General features: G+C 37.2%; 1 long non-coding RNA gene across 2 annotated transcripts in view; it reads left to right on the top strand.

The window, feature by feature from the left end:
• The window catches only part of LOC147654646 (uncharacterized), an 837,032-nt gene extending 824,063 nt beyond the window's left edge, over window positions 1–12,969 (top strand). Inside the window, exons 6-7 of one of the 2 annotated variants that reach the window (XR_015282794.1) lie at window positions 8,265–8,395; window positions 9,976–12,969. This is a non-coding gene — a long non-coding RNA (uncharacterized LOC147654646). Of the gene's footprint in view, window positions 1–456; window positions 960–8,264; window positions 8,396–9,975 lie in introns of those variants that run through there. The other variant, XR_015282795.1, reaches the window with a different exon arrangement.
• Window positions 12,970–25,914: the final 12,945 nt, after the last annotated feature.

Genomic DNA, 25,914 nt, shown 5'->3' with positions numbered 1-25,914 from the left:
TCCTTTGCTTTGTACATAGCAAATGGAGAAATAAGTGTCAGTCTACGGAGCTTGATGAATTCCTATTAATATTTCAAATCTGCAACATGCTTTGGAATGTATTATGTCGTGGTGTGCAATGAAAAGTTTCTCAGAGACTGGAAAATGCACCTCATGTCTGGTTCCCAGGCTCTTTGCTTCATCTGTGCTCCCCTAACACTGCTCATAGATAGCTTCCTCTCTCTTCCCTCTCTCAGTGTGATCATATGACTTCCTGGCAAATTTTTATATATGTGCCAACAGTGTCTGTAATCAGATATGATTAGATAGATGTACCCAGACAGGCTCCAGCATTCAACAGGCATGTGCTGTAGAGAGACATCTGAACCACAGTGTGACATTGTTCCTTTAAATATATTTTGGCTATCATAAAAGCTATATAGTAAATCTTTCTCTTTTTTTTTCCCCCATGAGCAGACGAACGTGAAAGCAGCAGCTGAAAGAACCTCCTGTGTTGTAAATTTTGGCTAATGAAAGTCATCATGTTCTCAAAACCTTGGATACTGCTCGGCCGAAGCCTTTGCCCTGCCTTTGTTATGATAGTTGCATCTAAGCCATGATCCTGTCAGAATTAATCATAGATAATAAAAAAATATTAAATGCACATAATTCCACCTTTCATGTAGATGCTTCCATTTATAAATAATGCACATCTATAAAGAGCATGTTTACAACCTTCCAGAATTACAGCTGTTGGTGCACATCCCTGTGTATGGATGGATGTATATACACAAGAATGCACATATATGGGGGAACCTGTGTACATGTGTATCCATGTGTAGAGGGCTACTTCAATATTTTTATATGTGCATATTTATAAAACACAAAATATACATACATGCATGTACTCATGCTGCAAGAGGAATAAATATTCATTGCTTATTTTAATAATTCATCATAATAAATATTTATATAACATACACAGTGATGTGTTGTGGTATAAATGTTTTAGTGGCATGAGTTGGGGCTGAATACATTATTTATGAGTGACAAAGCCACAACTAAGTCATGCAGGTCAGCAATAAAATCTTTCCAATGCACTCTCATAGAATTCTTACATACTATCAAAAGAAGAACTATTTATCAAATGTTCAGAACTGTTAAAACTTTGTTATTCCTGTTTCTTTTCCTCTATTAATGCTCCTCTTTCTGACCAGAAATAATCCAAAATAGACTGTTAATATGTACATAAAATCAACATTTTCTACTTTTATTTTGGTAAATATAAAGTCAGCTTCATTCATTAAGGGGGAGTAAAGACAGCATTGAAACAAAGGCTTTATTACACTGCAATTACCTATAAGTTTTGAAAGTAAACCTGAGATTCTGATAAGAAAGGGAAAGAACAAGGCAAAATAAAATTCAAAGACAGCAACTTCTACAAGATTCAAAGTTGTACATTTTGGGGTTTTGTCAGGTGTAAGTTCTGGACAAGCTCACAGGGAACAATCTTATCTGTGGTAGTATGATTTTCTTTTTTCTTACTTAACAGACATTTGTCTAAAGCTGTGTAGAGATGTGGAATAGTCAAGCCTCCTCCTTAGGTGGCTTAGTAACAGGAAAAAGAGACAGACAGAGGTAATTGATAAATTAAAGAAGCACAAGATAAATATTATTTATATCATGTTTTGGCAATTTATCATAAAACTATACAATTTATCCCATTGCTATTGCCATTACTTGTGCAGTAATGTGCATTTGTTTGCATGTTTTTACCTCTGTCTTTTCACTAGCTTAGGCACAAGGTGCATTTTTTCACATCTGTAAGATAATATAAAAAACCATATAATGTATCTTTTCCTATAACATATAATGCTGCAGTGTTGACAGGAAATGGCTGGTGTAAATACAGATAATTCTGGCTAAAAATGCATACACACCAAAAGGTTCTCAACCTAGGCAAAATAGGCCAGTACGATTTTGAATAATCTTAGTGTATGGGGATAGCTTGAATAGAGATCTTGTGATTGCCTGGAAAAAAAATTACTTTAGATTGGAATAGTATGGACTAAAAGCTTCTCTGTGATTCTGTATACTTTCATTCTCATATACATATACGTATACATGTATATTTTTTTTAAAAAAAATATTTTTTATACATGATCTTTTACATTTCTTGTTTGGAAAAAATTGAAAGAGGTTGTACCAGGCAAAATAATATTTTTCCCTCTACCACATTAGCAAACAACTGCTGATACCAGTACCTTGCACCCCCCTGCAACATGATACCAATATCTCTTCTTCCAAGCCCCTAAGCTTAACTGTGCATATTTTCATTAATTATAATTTGGAGGAGATGGAGAGTTTCTTTGAGGTGACAGACAAACAGCAGGATATCATGAATATGTATTGCATGTCTGAGAAAATAAATTAACAGAGGCCATCCACTCTGGTGACCCACTTAGGCTGTCATTGATGAGTGTGACAGGAAGGTTCTGTAAGAACTGAATTTGCATGACAGACTTTTCTCCTGATCAACTAATTTACCCTATGCATTTAGATTATTTTAAGCACTACACAGCAGTCAGATAATTAATCACTAAATCACCAATAGTGACATTAAGGTACAAGCTATACATTATTGCTGATTACCACTTAAAACTCAGTCTTGTAGGGCTTCAGCTCAAAAATTGGTATAATTTTTCACTGAGTAATAAAATATATGATCTGATATGTTCATATGGTGTTTGGGGAAAGAGGTTGATACTCTATAAATAAATGTGTTTTGTTTTCTTTATGACAAATATAAAAAAAATTATGGAAATTCTCATAGAAGTACCTAGTTTCCACCAGTTACTAGGTTATTCTATTAAACACAATTTCTATTGAAATTAAATCTCTTAAAGTAGTTAGTGTGAAAATGCTTGTGTGCATGTACATATATCTGCATACATATAATCACATAAATATATAAATATGACATCATTTCCTGTGGCTCAGATATCTTCATACAAAACCATTCTAACCCTTAAAATAATATAAACACATATGGAATAGATAGACAGATAGATAGATAGATAGATAGATAGATAGATAGATAGATAGATAGATAGAATAGTAGAATGGGTCTCTAAAATTATAACAAAATTATTACAATGTATGTTTATGTGTTGCATCAGAAACACACATAGAGCATCTCCCTCTGCTGCACATTTTTACTGATTCATATTAACTTGAGTCAATGCCTGTAGCAACATATGAGTTTTCTGATGCTTTCCTATTGGTTGAGTTTGGCCCTATATCATGAAGGGCAGATATAAACTATCAGGTATTTTAACAAATTCCTCAATGAAGGCATGTAAAAAGTAAAGCAAAGAAGGCCACCTTGTTTCTTAACAAATTGAAAATTAAGAATAGAATTTTTAAGTATTTTCTAGCAGACATACAGAAAGATCTCAACTCTAAAAACTGATCAGGCATCCGGAACCCTATTAATTACATATGGAAAACCAACAGCCTATAAAACTTTGTTTTGAAAATTGGGACAAAGCTTGCTGTGTTTGCCTGGTTTTCACTGACTTTAGACTACAAGTTTTTAATAACAGCAGAAAGCTCCAGCACCAAATTCTTTAGTCCAAGAGGCCTTTGACACTTTTGGAAACTTAAGCTTCTTAGTTGGAGGATAACTAATCAGTGTTTGAGACCTGCTGTCTTTAATTTTCTATGCTTACTTGCAATCAAAGAAACAAGTCAAGTCTGGAAGGCTTTTTTATCCTGAGGTGCACCTGGCAAATCACTTGTTTTCAGCTCCCTTGCAATGACCAGGATTTCATCTGTCTGTGCATGTGCCTTGGGTGCCTTTTGGAGAAATCCACCTGTTGGGATGTAATAGACTGGAAAAAGCATAATCCATTTGGTAGCCAAGGTAATTCTCTCTACATATAATTAATTAGTTTTCTTTCCCAATCAAAAGCTACTTCTGGCTCTTTCTGGGCTTTTTTTTTCTATGCTTACTGAAGAGTTTTCAACAGCACTGAGAATTCTCCTGAAGCAAAGTTCTGCAGCTAATATCTTTTATAAATCCACCTTGACTCCTATCACTCTGCAATTTCTTTGTAAGCTGAGCTGCAATTGTATCTTAAAGGCTTATTTCAGTTCCCAACCAGCAGCTGAGTTTAAGTGACTAGAGGAGCACAGCAAGAGATGAGGCCATTCAAGTCATCAACTGAAGTACTCTGGAAACTTAGAAAATGTGTAGGGCTGTTTTGTTCAGAAACACTGTGAGGACAGCTATTCAGCACACTCTGCAGGCAACAGCACTTTTCCCAGAAGTCTCCTAAAGTCTGTGTTTAATAAATAAGGCAATAGCTTTCTTGTGCCACCAGCAGAGAACTGGGAATGCTAATGTCCTAGGAAACTGAGCCAGGCACCTCGGGCACTCCACAGTGCAAAGTCCACACCCTGGGCTATGGAGGTGGAAACCACAAGCAGTAACCTTAGTAACTGCTGATCTGATTCTCTGTACCTGCCTTTGGAAACTGGGTTACCTCAAAGTGTGCCAGCAAGACAAATCTGTACATATTTAGAGGATGAGTCCCCATTTCCTAAACCCCAAACTACACCTACTGTCTTGTCCTTGGACATCTCATCTGAAGTTCAGATCAAAGTTGTACTTCGTGAATATCAGAAATTGAAAGTTTTGCAGGCAATACTAAAGCAGATAAAATATCCTTAGCCCAATCTGACCAAATATATTTTAGATCAGAAGCAACCCAAAATCTGTCTTTGAATAAACTGAAGTTTGTGGTCTTGGAAAATATTTGTTCACATTGCATATGTTACCGTGGCAACAGAAAAAAGTGATTGAAACTGAGACATCTTGTAGAATAGAGTCCAAGACTGATTTTGATAGAAAAGAGGGGAAAAAAAATGTGAAGCAGAAGTCTGAAATCACAGACTCATATGTAAGTGCTTCAAGGGAGGTGCTGGCTTTATCCTCCACCCCAAGTCCTTTATATACAGCGTGTATATTAAATATAAAGAGAACACATCAACAAGCCTTTACTGGGAGGGAGAATCCAGGGTTCATGTCCCACCTCTGGGTTTGTGAACACAGCTCCATGTTGAAGCTCATGGTCTCTCCCCAGACCTTTACAGCAGGAGTGAAGGGTTTGGTTCTGTGCCAGCTGCTCCCCCTTGCACTGCTCACGGGCAGTGGAGGCTGCAGAGCAGCGATGGCAAATTCAGTCCCCCTCAAAACAGGTAGAATAACATCAGCTGTCATTGAGAGCATCTCTCTCCTGACCACAAGTTTTCCCAGCAATAACGCCATACAAATTCTCACTAGTTTGGTGCTCCAATATCTGTCAGTCCATCATCAGAGAGGGAGGAATTGCACATTTCCTGGAAAGCAGGAAATAAAAAGGAAATCCCTTACAACCTTATTTACTTAGATAAAATGGTGTTATTGACATTCACTGAAGGTTTGGAATGCTACCATAAATCCTCCTATTTTAGTGGCATTAGTGGGCAGAGGTGTCATGTACTTCAAGAAATTTAATAAATACAGTTAACCAGATTTCAAAGTGAGAAGATGGGATGTGAATCATTTTCAGAGAAGAGTGGTTAGCGAGCAGAGATGTAAGGAAATGAGCATGTAGCATGAGATATAAAAGCTAGGAAGTCCTTTCATCATTTTAATTTCCTTTTTTTCTCTTTACATTACATGATGCCTCAAAAAAGTCATCTGTTCCTGGAAGAATATTAATTTTCACCAAGTAGTTTTGAACAACGTCAAATTGATAGAACATATTTTTTTATTATTGTGTTCAAATATATATTTCTTGATTTATATATTTACTTGAGGGTTTTCTGGATTTTCAAGACCCATCTAGACAGAACAGGGCTACAACCAGCAAGCAACTTAATTAAATTCTTCCTGCAGTTATTTTTGTGGGGACAAAGGCCCTTTGTCACCACTGTTTTTCATATCTGGTGTTTAAAAAAACCCACTCACACACAAAAAAATGGGCTGTTTTCTCCTCATAAGTCAATATCTTTTACTTACATTCAATGGAAACAGTGAATTTTTTAGCCCAAAGGTTTCAAGAAGAAAAGGAACTCTTCCATTTTTCAAACATTAGTAACATACAAACTGCAAGTGAAAAGACTTATTTGCATGCTTAACTTAATCATGTGAATAGGTCTGTTCAGTATGTGCATGCCTGTTTGCAGAATGGAAGCCCAAAAGACCAATCTTAGTCCCAGTGGAATTAGGAAAGGCTTTACCAATTATTTCAGGAGAAGCAGGATCATGACATTACATATGAATGAGAATTGATGGTTTAGAGACACGATTGTTTTCAGAGCAACTGTTTTGTACACTGCCAATTTGTCCAGCTCCCTAAGGCCTGTTAGTGAGCCCCTCAATTCCCTATCTTCTCTGAGAAAGATACGTACCTCTCCAGGCTTAACAACAACAAGCTGTGAAATTAGACATTTAGTCTGGGAAGCAAAGAGCTATTTCATAATTCTTAGCAGAAGAATTTTGCTTAATAATTGCTTAAACTGCTTAATAATAACAACTCAATATTAAACAAGGATATAACAAGAAATGAAGTGAGATTGCCTAACAGCTGACAACTAAAATGCTGTGAAAAAGTAGATAATTACATAGTCTGCAGGGCAACTCCCTCCCCAAATAATTATTTAATATTTTGTAAGCAATTATATTTAAAGGACAATTTATGGGTGTAAGAAGAGATACCATTTACAAAATGCAGCTGTCCATTTATTTGAACTCTTAATTTTTTCATAATAAAGAGTTAGAAATAAATTTAATTTAAAACCACAATGAGAAATACTCTGGTCAAACCTCCAAGTTTACAAACACTCACTAATTCCTTTACTTAGCTCATTCTTCACCCTCCTTTTCTCATCTCCTCTTTCTGGGTCCTTTTCCCTGAAGTCAAGAAAAAAATTAAAAAACAATTAAAAAATTTAAAATGAGAGAGACTGCAAAAAAGAATAACCATGTAATTGGATATGCATACTAGTTGGACCAAGACTTCAGACAAAAAATACAGACTCCAAGCATTCCTTTTGCCAAAGTAAGACAGGTTTTTTTCATAGGCTTCTTAGCATCTAGGATCCATTTATTTGCTCCACCAAATCCTTTGACATCTGTATTATCAAAGCATTAACAGATGATAAGTTGACTGATCATGAATTCAGAAGAAATCACTCATTTTCTTTGGAAAAGGCTGTGAAGTTGCTTGGAAAAGATTGGAGGACAACCTGTTAGCTTTCCTTAGTATGGCCCATTAAGGGCAAATCTATCTGAGGTTTTCCATCCTTATAAAATATTCAGTAGATGTGTTCTTAATGAAACTTGGAGACACAGATGACATCTGCAGGTGTAAAACCAGCCATCAGCCTCATGACACTCTTTACTTCTTTATGCAGTTATGGCAGGGAAATACTTTGAAATATTCACCTTCATGTAAGCCTTCACTTTGTTCCCCCCTTTCCTTTCCCCTGCAGCAACCATAATGGAACTTTCTACTTTTTTTTTTTTTTTCCCTTATCTGGATTTTCCTTCTGCTTCTGAATGTATCTCTATTCCTCCACCTCTGCAGTCTGTGTTGCCTCAGTCTCCTTTTCTTGATGCTGTCAGTGTTCTCCACCACCCACCCTGCTTGCTGTCCTTTTCATGCACCTGCAGCACATTCCTTCCCTTGGCAGCAGCCCTGGATCCCTCTCAAGGCATTTAGCAGCAAGGCACTGCCACCTGCAGAGAGCAGCTTCCACAGTGACAACTGCACAGGAAATGGGAAACAGCACAATCTGGCTGCTAGATTTTTGAGGGGTTTATCTTGGATTAGGAATCTGTTCTCCTAAATTTTCTTAAATCCACTTTTATTTTTACTACAATGTAAATGAAAGTGTATCTGCTTCAATAGTTAAAGAGGATAGCAATAGTGGGATGTCCCTTGTGATAAAAGCTCATATTTTTATATCAAAATTGCAAAGTTAAGTCAAAGTCTGACCAGGTTTCAATAGATATTTAATTAACCATCTGATATGAACACAGGTTTATCACCTTGTGTGCTGTTGTCTATTGCAAATGGCAGTGCTACATATGTTTGTGTGACTTACTATCTAACCTTCTTCAGAGACACTGGAAACAGATCCAAGCAAGCCTGTGTCCTGGTTTTAGGTGCTGTCTTAAAGTGAAAATTTGTATTAAGATGTATGCAGAGGTGTATCATTCTGTTGCTTGCAAGAAACAGGAAGAAGAACTTCTGGTTTGAGGAAATTTTCCTCCCTCCTTTTGGGGACCATTGGCAACTTCAGGAGCATGGAAATCTGTACTGATAAATTAAATATGCTCTCTGGACCTGAAGCCAGCTGCCTGGTATGTCCTATACTGACTACTAAACATTTTTGGCCTCAGAGTAAAATGGTTATGTTCCTGTCTCACATTGAGCAGATCCCTGATGAGTGTGGGCTCCTGAACTGAACTCAAGCATTTTTTCCAGAAGTGTGCATTATCCTGAGCCAAGTCTGTGACAGTTTTTTCTAAAAAAAGAAGTTTAGACAATGGAGTTGTAGTGTTGGAAGGATACTTGGATGATTTTTACTAAACTTGATACAGTTTTTTGTCATTTGGATAGAAAGGGAGTGAAATCTGGATGCCTTAGAAGTGTTTGTTTCAGACTGATTTATTTCCACTCTGGTGCTAGAAGACTCTTCTCAGGACCAGCTTGTTCTGTTCAAATGTGCAGACAGCTGTGCATCTCCTTCTCCACTGTGGTTCCCCTCTACCAACACCTCAGTTTTCACTCTGAGACAGAAAGCACATCCCCTGCCAATAGCTCCCAAAGAATAATTACCACTGCCTCCCCTTCCATCCTGCACTTCTCCAGATTCAATGCATCACAGATGCCAGCTACCGCAGCCACAGAGTTTGCTTAAGGTGGACAGCACATCATCAGCACTGCAAACAGCTCCTTTGCCATGCCATGGCCTAAACCTGGACTTGTGGCTGGCTTTCCATCAGCCATGCCTCCAGGAACTGATTAGGCACATCTGGGTATGGAAGTGTTTGATGAGGAGGTAGGAGACCAGATCTCATCAGTGATGGACTATTGATGGATAGGGTAAGGGTCAGTGACAGCACCGAAGAAAGAGCCAGCTGTGTCTACTCTTTTCCAAACAGTGGATATCATGGTATAACAGCTGTGGAGGGAAAAGAAGACGACTTGTGGGGACTAAAACCACAAACTTCAACAAGTAGGCTTATAGAAATTTCACAGCAGATTTTGAGAAGATGAAAACGCCTTGATATCTGAGATATTTATGAAACACCAATTTTTGTCTTAATTGACAGTTTTCTTTCACTGTGTCTGGTTTGCTAAGAAATATTTAAAACTAATGTATGTAGCTTAATTATTGCTTTCAATTCAGTCTAATTTTCATCTATATCTTTCTTATGGAATGTAGAGAAATCCCCAGGTTAAAATTATTCTTGCTTTTATTTACCTTAATCCTGTCAGATTTAGTAACAGAAACAGTAAAATTCCTAAAACTTCAGCATGTACAACTATGAAATTGATACTTCTTTCTTAATGGACTGAATTAAGTCACTCCAGCCAACAAATTAAGTCCTCTATGTGTCTGAGAGATGATTTCATCTCCTGCAGAGTCCTCTGGAGCTTCAGGAAACATGGAGATAGTCATGCAGTTATCAAGGAAAAAGAAAATTATTAGAAAATAACCTTTTATCAGAAAATTTTAAAAGGAGAAACCTAAAAATTTTCAGACTATAGAACTATAGAAACTGACTATAGAAGGAGATGGGGTAGAAAATCTCTATTTCCAATGCAAAACTGGACTATAAGCACAGTTATACATATACATGGCATTTGCACTGTCCTGTGAGAACTCTGCTATATAGCATATGCATAACACTTTTTTCTTATTCTTGTTCTCCAGATAAGCCAAGGCTGAAGCAGCACATAAATGCATCCCTGGCAGGAGGCCAGGTCCCTGTGTTCTGGAAAAAAAGGTGTCGTGTAATGTCTGATCAAGAATTATGCAGTTGCCGAAGACAAGAAGATTTTCCCCTTAAATAATCATGGGAAATTACTCCAGCCCCAGAAGCAGGGAGAGCTCATCTGTCCATCAGTGAAGAGGCAGATCCCAATCTGCCATTCTGCCATTCCTCTTGCTGTTGCTTCACCCCATCCCACTCCTGCTGCTCCAGGCGTTGTGGCTCAGCTCTCACCCACCCAAGCAACCCGGCTCATCCAAGCAGACCTTTGACATGATGTGCTCCTTTACAGGTGCACTGCTATAAATCAGGAGCAGGTCCACAGAGGTTGGAGGCTTAGTATCACTATAAAAGTGACATAAGAAAAGCAGGCTCAAACAAGAGTAAAAACTTTGTCCAATTTTTTTAATTTATACTGAATGACAGATTTATGGAGCACATTATAAACTATTCAATGCAGACTATCATTTTTTTCTCCAGTATTCCACATACTGAGACTGGAGCCTCCAGAGTATGAATAATTATATGTCTATTATAAGGAACATTTTTATTTTTAAGCATGAAAAGCAGCATTGTCAGCAAAGCATAAATATATATTTTGAGAAAGGCGGCTCGCCCGTCTACGATCTTTAGTAGTGACAGAGGGAAAAAGGTCGTCTAGAACTGTACTCAAAACATATCCCCAGACCTACTGTGTCTAGTATAACACTGACGTAGAATGATTGCATTTTCTTCCACTCTTTTTGCAGTGTTTCTAGTGCTTTTAGGGCTTTTCATCCCAGTGTTTCACTGTTATCTCTGTGTGTCTGGGGATGGTACAGGGACTTTCCATATGCTCAGCATGACTTAAATAAACTCTTCAGCCATTTGAAATGTGGGTGTTACTGTTTAAGGGGGAAAAAAGTAGATGGAGGGGAAATGACAGATGTTTTTACTCAGCAGTGCGCTCCCATGATTTTAATAAAGATTTTTGATATATAAATAGTGCTTGCAAGGCTAAATATTTTTCATGTGGTATTCAGCTGTAGCTTTTAATTTTTTCTCAGAGTAAAATTCAGCTGGAAAAGAAAATATGATACATTTTTAATATAGATGTATATGTGTCTTTATGGTCCTATCAAAGTACATGGTTCTTTAAAATTAAAATAAAACCAGAGTAGGAATTAAGGAACATTAAAATATTAGGAACTTGACCTACCCTAGTGTGTAAGCAATCATATTTGCAAATATCCTCACAGACTCCATATGGTTCCAGCATCTGGATCACCCCACCCAGTTTGAGACAGAAAAATTAAATTCTACACTGTACATATTTAACCATAATGTCAGTCCTACTCAAGCCCCACATAATCACACATACATGTATGTATACATATATACAAATGTGTATCCTCAGAAAGATTCTTTTGTACCAGACTGAACATAGTCACAAAATTTGGGGTAAATTCACAGTATATGAAGTTTACAGGCAATGTGTCATTTTCCTAAGCTCTAAATATATACTCAAAAATGGATCCAAGTGCTGGAGAACTGAGCTGTTTTGAATGAGACTCACACAAATCAACAGACATTTTCTCCCTTTATTAATTGCTTGAACTTTATATCAAGGCTGAAGTTCTTGATTTAGGATAGCAAATGACCCCCTGAGACCATCCTCCTGCAGCAACACATTTTAATTTAAACACATATCAAAAGTGCTTTTCCTAAGTGAATTTTCCTTCATTTTCCACTATCTATGGAGAAGTTGTCATGACATCTCCCAAAAGGCAGGTATACAAGACAGAATGAAGACTGCTGAGAGCAGAGACCTGGCCTAAAATGAAGACAAGTTTTCATCTTCAGGCTCTAGGTCTTGCTCTAAAAGAAGTCTTTTCTACTCCTGGGCAAGCTGGTAGGGGCCAGTAGAGTGCTACACCAATGTCAATATATTGTGCATGGTGTCCCTTTTTTAAACCTCATTAAATTGGTGCTATCAGGAAAAGTAGCTCAGCCCTACCCACCTTGCTATGGCTGCAAGTCCCCTTTACTTTCGCAGCACCAGTGTAAGGAAACATGTAATTGCACAGCGAGATGAAAAAGGGATTTGACCTGATTGAAAACTGATAATTTTTCTTCACTGTGCACGTTTTAAGCTGGGTAACATCTCTGTGTTTTTTTCATACAGCTGAGTTAAATTCAGGCCAGGCAAAAGGGAATTGTCAAGAACACACAGGCAGAAAAGGGGGAGGTTTGAACCATCCTTTCAGCCCCATCCTGTGCTGTGAAGTCAGCCTCCAGACTTTCAGCCCAGTATGTTAGCTCTGGTGCAGCATGTGGCTAGAACTGTCTGGATCAAAAATTTAGATGCAGACGCCTACGCTGGTGTCTTTTCCCATCATATTTCCAATTCCAATACTACCAACATGGGAAGACCAAGCTCAGTTCGGCCTGTACCTGCTAATGTACACCTACACAGAGCTTCTGTGCATCTGCTCTTTGTCTGGTAACTTGGGGAAAACTGCATTACCTTAAATGACAGGGAAACATATTCCAAGCAAAAATGCTTTCACAGCTTGTGAGCCTTACAAGCACTGAAGTAAGATGTGCCAGTCAAACATCTTGGGCTACTACACCAAAAATATGCATACAGTTCCCAATTAAAAATTTATTAAGATATTGAGAAGGAAATATTTGTATTTTACTATTTTGCTCTGCTCAAAAGCTGTGCATGTTTTAAAGTGGTTCATTTAGGCATGGGTCTTTCTCTTATTTTCATACAGTGAACTGTTTTAATCCTTCATCAAAGAATACTGTACAATTATTGAATACACAAATAGCAAGCATGGCTTAGGGAAATTACTGATATTTCAACAATTTTGTTTAGTAACTGATTTAATATGTGTTTATTTTAAGCTTGATGATGCAATACATGTTGTGAAATAAAAACTGATAAATAATCCTAGTCTGAATAAGACTCAATTGCTGAAGAAACACTACAACTACTAGTATTTGCTCAGTTTGGGGACTGTAGCAGCCCATACAGTGCCAATGGTTCTGTTTCATGTTGAGAATATTGAACAGACCTTTTATTCTGCATTCTTATTACCCTTTTTAAAAAATATTTACTTAAATAATTTAATTTTAGATGGAAGTTTATATATCTTGAACACTCTGTTACTAAAACAGCACATTCAATAAAGGGATCAAATGTCATTTTTTTCATTTACAAATGCGATATTGTTTCTGTTTAGAAAGGAAAACATATTGAAGTCATTATTGGAACCAGATTTCCCAAGTGCTTTTTAAATAAACTGTATGAGAGACTTTGATCTAGTTAGCAGACTGGTATCATAGTTCCATGCATATGTCCTTCCCAATTCTATTGAAAACTCAATGTCATTTCAGATCTTGTGTTGCACTGCCAGTGGATTAGGTTGCTAAAAGTTAAGGCCTATAGTAAAATGTCTACAAGCTAAAAGATATATCTATTTAACATTAACTGAAGTATTTTACACAAATTACCCAAGAGGAATTATTTTTCTTCCCTTTATTTTTCTAGGCACTGTATAGAACTGTGGAATTGTGGAAGTGGGGTCAGTCAAGTCATCATCCTTTAAACATAAAAACATTTTGGGTCCAAGCTTCTGCAATATACACTGTGTTTCCAACCCTCAAATTGCTGTTTTTGTCTGACTGAGAGGCTAGCTCTGGCTGACATGTGTGTTACCTCTCTGTGCACAGCACAGTGGTGCAACATTTAGCACAGTGATTTATCACTTGTGCACAGTATCATGTCATGAAACACTTACCAAGCTCCTGAAGACAGTCAGAACAATATCTACCGTAATAAAGTGCAGTTCCAGTAGGCTCCAAATTAAATCTTAGATATTTTGTTACTTTTCCTTTATCAAGCAAATGTAAAATTGTAGTGGGGTTACTGAGAGACTCTATAATTCAGCTGTCTGCTGCTTTATCACAGCTCTCAGTAGGTCTCTAATGAATATTTCTGTATGCATGTTTCTGACTGATAATCAAACTAAGAACAAGTCCTAATTGGGTTTTCCAGTGCACAGAAAAGTGCCTATCTGCATTGGCAGATATCCCAACCAATGTTAAATTAAAACTGCAAACATAACAGAATTTCTTTTACAATTTTTTTAAGATTCAAATGTGCATAGAGTACAGAGGCTTGATGCATAAAGCTAAATCATGCCCTAGAATAGAAAAAAAAAATGCAATGAAGGGGTTTGCTGCATCCAATGAAAGTATATAGGTCAGTGGCTATGGGTCTGTTTCTTCAAAGAATCACACCAAAGCACTGAAATGAATGACACTGAAATGTCAATAAAGTGGTGGTGATCAGATGAAGACTTAGAACTTTATCAAACAAATAGTGGAATATTTACTAGTATTTTGGAGGCAGATCTCCACACTAATCCTCTTCATTAGGATTTAGGATTAGCCATTTAGGATTTACATTTTACTTGCAACACACCTCTTTTTTAAGTATACACAGCACTGGAGTCAATGGAAGTTACACCAACACCCAAACATCAAGCCCATTTAACCAATTTCTCCCTATGATTTATGCAACTCCCTTTAGCTCACAGTGGAGGATTAGGTGAGTGACACAAGAAGAATCCAGCCTTGTCTCACAGAATGACAGAATATACTGTGATTGGAAGGGTCCCACAAGGATCATCAAGTCGAGCTCCTGGCCTTGCACAGGACACTCCAGGAGCCACACCATGTGCCTGAGAGTAGTGTCCAAATACCTCTTAAACTCTGTCAGGCTAGTGCTGTGACCACTGCCCTGGGAAACCTTTTCAAGGGCCCAGCCACCCTCTGAGTGAAGAACCTTTTTCTAATATCCAATTTAAACCTCCCCTGGCACATGTTGTAGATTACTCTGAATAAGATATCAGTATTCAAGAAGGCAAATTACGGTTATGTATAGCCAGGCAGGATACCTGTCCTTAACCAGTACAAGAGATGTGACCAAGATATGTCTGTGGTATGCAGTGACATATATAGAGCAGGTAATAATTAGCCTCACATACCTTATATATCTTAGTCCAGAACTTGGTCTACACTGCATAAATTACAGCTGGACTACTGTATATGGCTTCATTTGCTTTAACTTGAATTTCTACCCATATAACAGCTTACAACCCAATAGGTTTCAGTTATTAGAATCATCATTTAAATATTTTTTTTACTTATTAGAATTAGTTTTCAGTACTTCGTGGAGTCAAGTTTTCTCTGAATTAAAATATACATGGGGAAAAAATGTTAATCTAAAATAGGCTGAATAAGGATCCAGTGATATAAACAATTGGACAGCGTTTTTTCATAGGTATGGTTAGAATGATTTCAGGTAAGAAGAGGATTCAACCAGCCATGCAAGCTTAGAGTGCTAAATTATCTATAGGCATAGACAGAAGATTAGCTGAGTGTCACAAAGAACAGGATTAGGTAATGTTATACAGAGTACAGTCATAGTAAAACAGGTAGGCAATGTAGCAAAACACAGCACAGAAAAAATCATTTAACACTGCAAATGGGTCTTCAAAAGGATTCATTTCTTCCTTCCAACAGTTCCAATGCACAGCCCCCTTCCAATTCCAATACTTTCATTTTTTTTTAGAAAGAATATTCCATAATTTCAGAACCTTATTCCTCACTTTCCTAAAAATCTCTGCATAATGCTTAGACATAAAACTGGGAAGAATAGGAAGTTACAAAAGTGGGGGATATCCACAGATACTAGTAATATTAAAATACCAAGAAGCTTCATGTAAAAAAGTAAAGTGTAGAAGCAGAATAGGTACAGTCTCTTTAAAGACACAATTTTGAGCATCTCACTACCTTCCCCCTACCACATTGTCAGTGAGTCATTCTAGTGGGGGCAGAGAGAGGTAATATCAGCTGCATGATTCATGTGCATGCTGCTGGCCCCTGTGAGCCTTAAAATGCTTAGTCTGTTTGAGCTTAAGTGAACTCCTGACCTTCTTCAAAGGGAGACCCAGAAATTTCTCATTATATCTTTCCATTCTGAACAAGGTGGAATTAAGACACTGAGACAATGAATTAAAAAAGCTGCTTTTCAAGGCTAAATCATGCCTCCAGCAAAATGCAACAAGAAATAGATACAGAATGAAGAACAGGTACTGTCTTTCACTCAGAGCAGAACTGAAAGTTTCATTTAGTTCTTAAGACATATTTCCTCTTCCTGTGAATTATCTTTACCGGCCATGACTAGAGGCAAGATAGTGAATAAGGTGGAGTATTCATTTCATACATTTGAGCATTCTTAATTTTATATGCCTGAATGCAGATGAAAGTGTTTTCTTAGAGAGATTGTTTTCTAAACTTCCTATACCTGGATTAGGTTTCAAGCATATTAAAAGTCAGAATGATTATGAAAAGGAACAGGAATTAATAAATTTATTAAAGATATTGTGGATAGTAGAAATGCTGAAGTACCTTACTGCATGCATATTCCTAAGTGTATTTTAGATACTAAAACTCTAAGTTAGGGAAAGATGCTGTACTTTAGACTGTTGCACATACTAGACAATCTGTGTTGTTCAAAACCTGCCTAGCCAGCCTGGAGGAGATTTATAACTTTGATTGGCAGAGGCCAAAACTCCTCCAATCTGTTTTATAAAAGTACTTCTTGAAGACCAGATATCTAATTATTGTCAAATCCACTATGCAAGTTTAGAGTATCTGATCTTATGATTACAGACAGGTGCACTTAGAATACAGAAAATGTTTCTAATTCAATTTCACTGATGAGATAATCAGGACTGACTTTCTACGAAAGCCATGTACTCTGAAGCCTTGAGCTTCGTTTTCCATGCCATTAATGGCCAGCCCTATTGTGTTTTGTAAAGCAAACTTTAGTCAGTACTGGAAGAGAAAGTATGTCACCATTATGTTCAGGAAAAGCAGACCAGGTGGAAAAAGCAAATGAATAATTATACCTTATTAGTTAGAAGTGTGTCGTGATAGGAAACTGAAGAACTTCAAAGCTAGCTCATCCTAGTAAAATGAAAACCAGGCCTGATATCTAACATCCAGTCATATACTTCTAAGGTCTAGAAGAAAATTATTTATTTACAGTCTTGTACAGCAAATACAGTTTGACTGACATAGTTTTGTTTTTCTATAAAGAAATTTAGAAAAGAGTCAACCACAGACAACCTCATGGGACAATGACTTAAGGAAACTTTAATCTGTACTGCACACTAAAATTATCCACTTCTTTGAAATGATGTTGTTGCTATTTAAAACAGATGTAGAGTCCACAGTGGATCTGGGTTTTTAATCAAAAGCTTCAAGTAAGATTAACCTCCCAAATAGTGAAAGCACTGGAGCAGTTATTAATTATAAAGATAATAAAATCTTCTTATGTTGCAATGAATTACACTGAAGTTTGATATGAGCCTATTTGTGTAAAATGCAGCTGAAAACTCCTCATTGCAGTTGATGAATTAGTCAATTGTTATGGATCTAGGGATCACAACACAGCAAAAATAGCACATTTATTACAAATTTATATTAAATTTGTAATATTTAAAAATTTTATTACAAATTTATATTAAATTTAATTAGAAATAAAATATCTCTTACTGCCAGTATTTATCTGAATCTATTTCTGAGAGGATCCAAATGAGACAAGGCTGTTGATCTTGGTACAGGACACTTGTGAGCCCAGTCTTTTCACTGCTCTCTCCATAGGACGCAACCATTGCTACTCTACTAAAACAATCTATACACGTGTGCACTTCTGTAAAGTAAAATAAATTATTAGTTTATAAAATGCATGGCTACCCTTTTCTTATGCAGCAATGTGTGTATGAAGGAATCACATCTAACATAAGCTTAGTAGAAAATATTCCTAATCATTCTGAACATTGTGAAGCCACAAGAACAGCCAAGTTTTTATTTATTCATTCAAAGCATTCCCATTACCTGAAGGTCATCACCTTCTCTCTCAGTGCAGATTCCTGCAATCACAGATCTCCCCACCCTCTGTTGTGTTTGTAACCCAGACTCTTCCACTGCCATCCCTGTTGTTGTTCTTTCCTGCCTGGGATAACCATGTGGCTGACAATTTAAATTTGCTGTTGCTAGGGCAGGTATTTAGAGCAAGCTGAACCACCCCTCCTGGAGGGCATCCTTGGAATAATGGATTAATTCATATCCCTGAAAAAACAGGAATGGATAACTCATAGGTTCAGTCCAAGGTAATGTAAGACTTCTTGAACAGGTTTGGAAATTTTTCCCTCTCTTTAATATAAGAATTTTTGTCAAGCATGCAAGCAGGAAAACGGCATTTAGAAACACGAGAATTCAGAAAAGGGAAAAGAACCAGAGGGAAGATGGAAAATGAGCGTGCAGCAGAGTCTGGAGACATCATTTTGCTCTAAATATTATACCAGCAAGTGCTGTCATTGCTCTTTCACCCTGTTCCTTGCCTGTAGAATCAAAAAGTGCCTCAAAACCCTGCTGCTTTTGCTGAAGGGAAATTTTAGCAAAATTGAAATCCATGCTGACCTGTAGTAGGGAATAGGAAGCCTTGAGGAAGAGGACAGTCTGTTTTATTGCAGGTTACACAATCTCAGCCTTGAGGCTTCAATTCTCAAACGAACTCAGTTTATCTGAGAAATTTCTCTAATTTCACAGTTTGTTGCCAGGCTGTGGCACCTTTGCTATAGATGGTTCCTCCTACACAATCTGACTTCAACAAACATGTGCCTTTTGGGAACATGGCTGTAAAATGGTCACATTTTGCTAGATGTTTTCTTGACTTCTGAGATGTTATAGCTTCTCATTATATAAAAGCTATCTTGCCATACATTGTAGATTATAACAGCAGAAATAATTTTAGCTATTAATAAAAAAAACATACAATTCTCTTAGCCAGGAGCATTTCTCTATGTATTTTATTTTTATTTAAAAATTAATCACAGAGAAGTAATCTGACTTTGCATAGATTCCAGGCAGCTCCTTTTCAACTTTGTCACTAGTGTTGAAAGTACTTCAAAGTGCAACAAAATTATCAGAGCTCAAATGCACCATAACTTATTTTTGAAGCATGACTCAGAGATGCTTAAGTATCAATACTAAGTTGAAACGTGATGCAGCTGATGTATTAAGGCCTGTCACTGTACAGGTGCTAGATAATATCAAAACTGTGTATTTTTATGAGAAAAAAACATTTACAGGCAAAACTGGCTCTTTCAGGGGAATTCCACTAAAATGCATTCCTAATTTCTCTGTAAAAATTAGAATAAAGTTTGACATGAGATGCATGGCAGAGCATATAATATGCAAAGACATCTTCCATTTATAGGCAGATTATGCCACCTTTACCTTTATTGATTTGAACAAGACTACTCAAGCATCAAGAACAATACTTGATATAGATAAGGCCAGTCAATAGGTCAAAGATAACTATATTAGATGTCTCAGTGAAGCAAGGGAAAATGTTTTAAATATTAACAAGGGACTGAGGTCGAACTACTGTATTACTTAAGCTGAGATGGAAAGAGGGAGTTTAACCTAGCATTGCATGATTATGTGTAAACTGTGCAGAGACCCACTGAAAGCTCTGTACTTACATTTTCTGTTAGTTTGGCACAACTTTAATCCTACATCTGCACATGGGCTGTGAGAAAGTGATTTTCTAGCAAGCAAAAGAATCTTCATCCACCAGCATACCAGGGACAATAGTGGTTTTCATGTTGCACAGTTTCAGACACCAGCTAAATTAGGGTTTTAATCTACATCAAATTTTCCTGCAGTCAGTGGAGAGGGAGAGATGGCTTTGGTCTCTGCTTGTATTGCCCCACAGAAGTACCCAGCATTCTTTTTTGGCTAAGGAGGAAAATCAGTATAAAAATTAATGTTGTGAAATGCTCCTGGGAAGGCATTAAAAATGGGCAACTGAAATAAGAAATATTAGCAAATATTGAGGGGTATATATATATATATATATACATACATAGGTTTTGCTTTATAATTATATATTTTCTGCAATTTTTATTGATATTTTTTATATATATATATATACACCATATAATAACTCCAGTAAAACATCAGATTAGCACTCATCAGTGGCCAAATGAACTCTTACTAAATGTTAAAAATTATTAGGATAAAAATAATGGAACAGAGAATAAGACTAGCATATGACCATAGATGCATGTCCTTTTTTAACAGCAGGTTCCTTTCACTTAAAAAAGTGTATGGATTGACTTGAATATATACAGGAAAAAAAAAAGAGAAAGAAAGTCAAAATTATGCACATCTGTATAAGCAAAGAATAAAGGGAATAAGACCTATAAAGAAAAGACTGAAAGTGCTAAAATAGAAATATGACTAAAGAAATATAAAGTCATGAGTGTCTTGAAGCATTCAATGTTCAATACAGAATTGTTTCTATCTCTTTTTCTCAAAGAAAAAAAAGGTATGGAAAAAAACTTGCATAAAGGAAGCAATGGCTACTGGAACTTGTTAAATGCAAAGACAATAATTTTTCCTCAGGAGGCCCCTTAGCACTAAATCACTGCAAAAGCATTGCTACAGCTTTGCCCTGTTCTTAATCTCTTCCTTTGCTTTTGGCCACTCTCCAAGGCAGGATTTGAGGACATTTACTCTGACCTAACAGGGCTTTTCTGAATCTAATACTTCAGAATTGCTTAGGGGGAAAGGAATAATTTATCTTAAATTGTTACCATGGATTTCTCTTGAAATGATACCAAGGGCATTCTTAAAACCCAGGCAGGTGCTTTTGTACTATTTCTCTGAATATTATCAAATAGATAATTTTAGGAGGCTTTATTCTCCTGCAGATGTCAATAGCTCCTGTTAAATTCAGTCTTGCTGGAGAAAACTCATTGTGAATTATATTGCTATTCCTTTTCATTTCATGGTATCACATGCTTGGAGCTGTTTGGGTTTCCTGCCAGTTTAACAATGTGATTTTCAGTGATTTTCTTTTTCCTTCTTTGTTTTGCAGCCTTGCTTAACTGTGAGACTAATGGATATATTTAACATTGGAATAAATTATAATTTATGATCCTAGCTGGCAAGAGAACAATGAACTTGCATGAAGCAAAGACATTTAAAATCAGAGATTAGGTTCTTTGCTGAAGTTCCAGAGACATTGAGCTCCAGATGCAGCATGAAGTGATACTTGGCTTAAACAATGATGGGACCAAGAAACCTCTATAACTGGGAATTTCTGTGGGAAATTACCACGACCCAGGCATCAAGACAGGCACCTTCCAGTGGATTTCTGCTTCTAACACTAGACCTGTAGAGAAATGGAGAGCTATTTTTCTTTGTGTATGGATATAAACCAAAAGATTCACTTTTAATGGAAAATTTACCAATGACTTAAACAGAACTTTGAGTATGGACAGTAAAGGTGAGAGTCACATCCCTAACCATGGCTGCTCAAAATATACCCAGTAAAACATGAATCAGTCATGTGAAGCTGCTGAAGCAGTAAATGGAGATTGAGTCAATACAATAAATGGATCCCAAATCATGGTACAAGCTTCCCCAAGATATCTACATTTGATTAATTGAACATGGTCCAAATCTATTGACTGTAAAAGAATCTTCAGGTGACTGACTGCCTCTGGTGTATGCTCCTACATTATAAACATAAGATGACCATAAATCACCTTTATTTAAGGTTAAAGAGACTCACCTTAAGGTGTTAAGAGAAACATTGTATCTATCTCTATCCAAGGTAGAAAGGAATTACCTGGGAACTGCTAACCTGTCAGTTTCACCTCTGTTCCTGGGACAATCATGGGAGAGATCCTCCTAGAAGCATCCAGAGTAATGGCCAATGGCTCAGAGTCCTGATGGACATCAGGGACAAGTGTTGTCCCTTAGGGGTCTGTATTGAGACCAGTGTTATTTAATATCTGAATTAATGACATAGAGATAGGAATTTTGTGCACCCTCAGCAAATTTGCAGATGACACCAAGCTGAGTGGTGCAGTGACACTTCTGAAGGACAGGATGGCATCCAGAGGGACCTGGACAAGCTTGAGGAGTGGCCCATGGGAATCTAATGAGCTTTCACAAGACCAAGGGCAAGGTGCTGCACCTGGGTCAGGGCAAACCCCGGTACCAGCACAGGCTGGGGATGAACAGAGCCAGAGCAGCCCTGCTGAGAAGGACTTTGGGGTGCTGTGGATGAGAGGCTGGACATGTCCCAGCCATGTGCCCTTGCAGCCTGGAGAGCCAAATGTGCCCTGGGCTGCACCCAAAGCAGCGTGGGCAGCAGGTGAGGGAGGGGATTCTGCCCCTCTGCTCTGCCCTGGTGAGACCCCACCTGCAGTGCTGCATCCAGCCCTGGGGTCCCAGTGCAGGAAGGACAGGGACCTGCTGGAGTGAGTCCAGAGGCCACTGAGGTGATCAGAGGGATGGAGCAGCTCTGCTACGAGGAAAGGCTGAGAGAATTGAGATTGTTCAGCCTGAAAAAGGGAAGGCTTCAGAGTTACCTAATGAGGCCTTCCAGTACCTGAATGGAGCCTAAAGGAAAGATGGAAAGAAAGCATTTACTAGGGCATGTAGTGACAGGACAAAGGGGAATGGCTTCAAACTAAGAGTATGTTTAGATTAGATATTAGGGAAAACTTATTTGCTGTAGAGTGGTGAGGCACTGGAGCAGGTTGCCCAGAGAAGCGGTGGATGCCCCATCCCTGGGAGTGGTCAAGGCCAGGTTGGATGGGGTGTGGAGCAACCTGGTCTAGTGGAAAATGTCCCTGCCCACGTCAGGGAGTTGGAAACAGATGATCTTTAAGCTCCTTTCCAACCTAAGCCATTCTATGATTCTAAATTCTGCCTTAGGTTTCCGAGTTTGCTTATTGCAATTACTGAATCAATTATTTGTATAAGGATATCTTTGTGGAAATCAGATGTGTCATTTAAACTGTCAAACCCACCAGATTTTAAACGTGCCTAAAGTCGTGTGACACATATTTGGATATAATTTATTTATATTTCTCAGAAATAATTCCAAGGTACTTCTTTCATTACAGAAATTAGCTATACATTTTAGAACTCAGTAAAATTGCTTTAAAATTCTGTTGTAGAAATATTTGAATTTCATTTAAAAAATGTGAAAAGTGATTGGCCAAATTCCCAACTACTATGACTAGCAATTCATCCATTTCATAGGGATATACTTAAATTACACCAGTGACTGTGAAGGAAAACATCTCAGGATGTTGTAGTCTCACATACATAAAGGTTGTTACACTAATCTGAATTTTTTTTAATTAAATTACACTGTTTCTGTTTGTACATAGCTTATATCAACACAAATATTTCAAAATCTTTCCAGTGACTGAGTCAAAACAATATCTTACTTATAGATAGCTCAAAATAATTTACCCTGTGACCTCACATCTGTTCAGAACTGGCACACAGATTCTTTATGTAAAAGAATCATTAAAAAAAATTTCTTATTAGCACCTTTTAAATTTAACTAGGCACAACTGAATAGTAAATTTTTTAAACTCTTACACTTTCAGCATCTTTATGGTAACATCACAAATTTTCAATTGAAAAATTAATAATTTCCAAATTGTTTCTTTGAGTACATTTTCATCATCTCAGTGTCAGAAATAAGTGGTCTAGACACAGAAGGGTTGAAACACGATTCTCCCTTGAGTAGCTGTAGAACCTCTGTTCCCTAAAACGTACAGGTGTGATTGCATTTCAGTCATGATCTCAGCAGAAATAATAGACCATTTCTGTACTGTTTTGTTTTGAGTTTCATAACCATTTTACCAATTCAAGGCAAAATGAAGGTAGGCCGCTGTTGGGAGGGTTTTTTTGTAAATAATTAATTTTGTATCAGTTATTCTTATTTTTTATTTCTCAGAGCTGTCATTTAAAACTGCCCCCACTGCAGTAATCTAATAATGTTTTTGGTGATTTTATGGTATGATTCAGTGAAATGGTAAAAGATTTATCTGTTCATTTAGTAAAACACAACTTGTGATGAATTAGTGTCTATAATCTATTTTCTTTTCCACTCATATTAAAATGATAAAAACCTTGTGTTAAAAGTCTTTATGAATTTCAGTGCTTCCTATGAATGGAAGAAAAGGGGAAGTCCATTCACTACTCAGGACCTGCTACCTTGCAACTTTTCTCCATGTTTGTCATGCAGGATTTAGACCTTTAATTCTCCACTTTTGTTCATTCAATAGTAAATCCACTCACAGCGTCCCCTAATGGGGAAGTAAAATGTAATAAAAGGCTTTAAACACAAAGGTAAATCGGGAAAGAGATGAGGGCAAGCCTTTGAAACACGAATTAGGTCTTTTGCATATCTTCAGTAGCTGAAACATGTGTCCTTGAGCCATCTGAGAATTAACATGAGAAAGGAGAATTCACCAAACACTTGAGAGAGGATGCTACCAATTGCTCATTGTTTTTCTGTTCAAAGTAGTTTTAAATTTACCATTTGAGCCAAAGCTTAAATTGAAATTTTGTTTCCTCCAGCACTGACACCTTAATAACATCTGCAGTACAAGTAGGTATTTATGTAAAATATTTCTTTAAGTAGATGTCTTACCTGGTCATTAACTTTCTTTCAGTTTTGAATAGTTATGACCATTCTACTGGGCAATAGAAAGTAGTTTGTCTCAGAGAATAATCGTTACCTATATTTGCAAAAAAATGAGAACTTTTTCTTGGCTTTATCTGGGATAAATTTCAGGATAAATTGGAATTGTGATGATACTCGTTCAAATTGAACAAATAATTAATGATGGAAGAGGGCAGAACTGCAGCAGTCAGATGACAGAATTCAGGTCAGCCTCAATCTTAATTCAACTCTGGGATTGAATTTTGCTGAATTTACCCACTGTGTGAGTAAAACAGACAGTTAAATGTCAAAATATCTCCCTTGTGTGACTATACACAAACACTGCCTGGACCACCATATTTTTACAGCAGGACATCCAGACATTGAGGAAAAAAAGTATTTTGCATTTAAATGTAGACTGCAATAGATTGTAGATAGGGACATCCCCTCTAGCCAGTGAGTTCTCTGTGTAGATGAGGGCTTTAGTACCAAAATATAAATACACTGCACTTCATCTGCCATAACCAAATACAGATATTTGAATCGAATGCAAAAAAAAGTTAACATAAAATATTAATTGATGTCCTTGATAATCTCATAATTTCCTTAAACAACTCCTCATGGTTTTGGATACAATTTTGAAATGTACAGGCATTGTAAGTTTTGTCTCCCTACGGTACTACAATGCTCCTACGAGATTTGAACATTCAGGGTGGCAACATTTTAATATACATGATAATCTCAGATAGAAGAGGAAGAAATTTTGTCTCTCATTAGACCATCTGGCACAGCTGAGAGAAGATCCAAGTCCTGCCTGGCAGGGGAGGGGAGGGTGGTCGCTGCTGTTGTGTTTCCATCCCTACCTATTTGGAGAAGTGAAATTGATACAACACCATGATAGCATCAAATATGATGAAGGGCCCATGACTTCCTAACTGTTTCTTTAGTGCTTGTGAAGTACAAAAAGGGTGGGGAGAAACATCTTTAATGAGTCCACCTTGAAAGCTAATATTTCTCACACCACTGTTAAATGGACTGCAAATATGCACAGGTGTGTAACACATGAATAGAGTTGACTGAGCTAGTGAAGGGTGTGATGGGAGTACTGTAATCATGTTACTGTTAGCCCAGGCTAAGGAATGTCAACAGTATACAAGATATTGCAGAGGCTGCAAGTTAATAAAGAGCCACAAAGTGCCCTTCTATAAAAAAAAATTTGAAGCAGGCTGCCTTTTTCTTTTTTTTGTGTGTTCATTGCTGCAGTGTG

This window comes from Cyanistes caeruleus, chromosome 2 (genome assembly GCF_971803275.1).
Source record: "Cyanistes caeruleus chromosome 2, bCyaCae1.hap1.1, whole genome shotgun sequence".
Taxonomy (NCBI): Eukaryota; Metazoa; Chordata; class Aves; order Passeriformes; family Paridae; genus Cyanistes; species Cyanistes caeruleus.
This window is presented reverse-complemented; position numbering and strand designations above follow the sequence as displayed.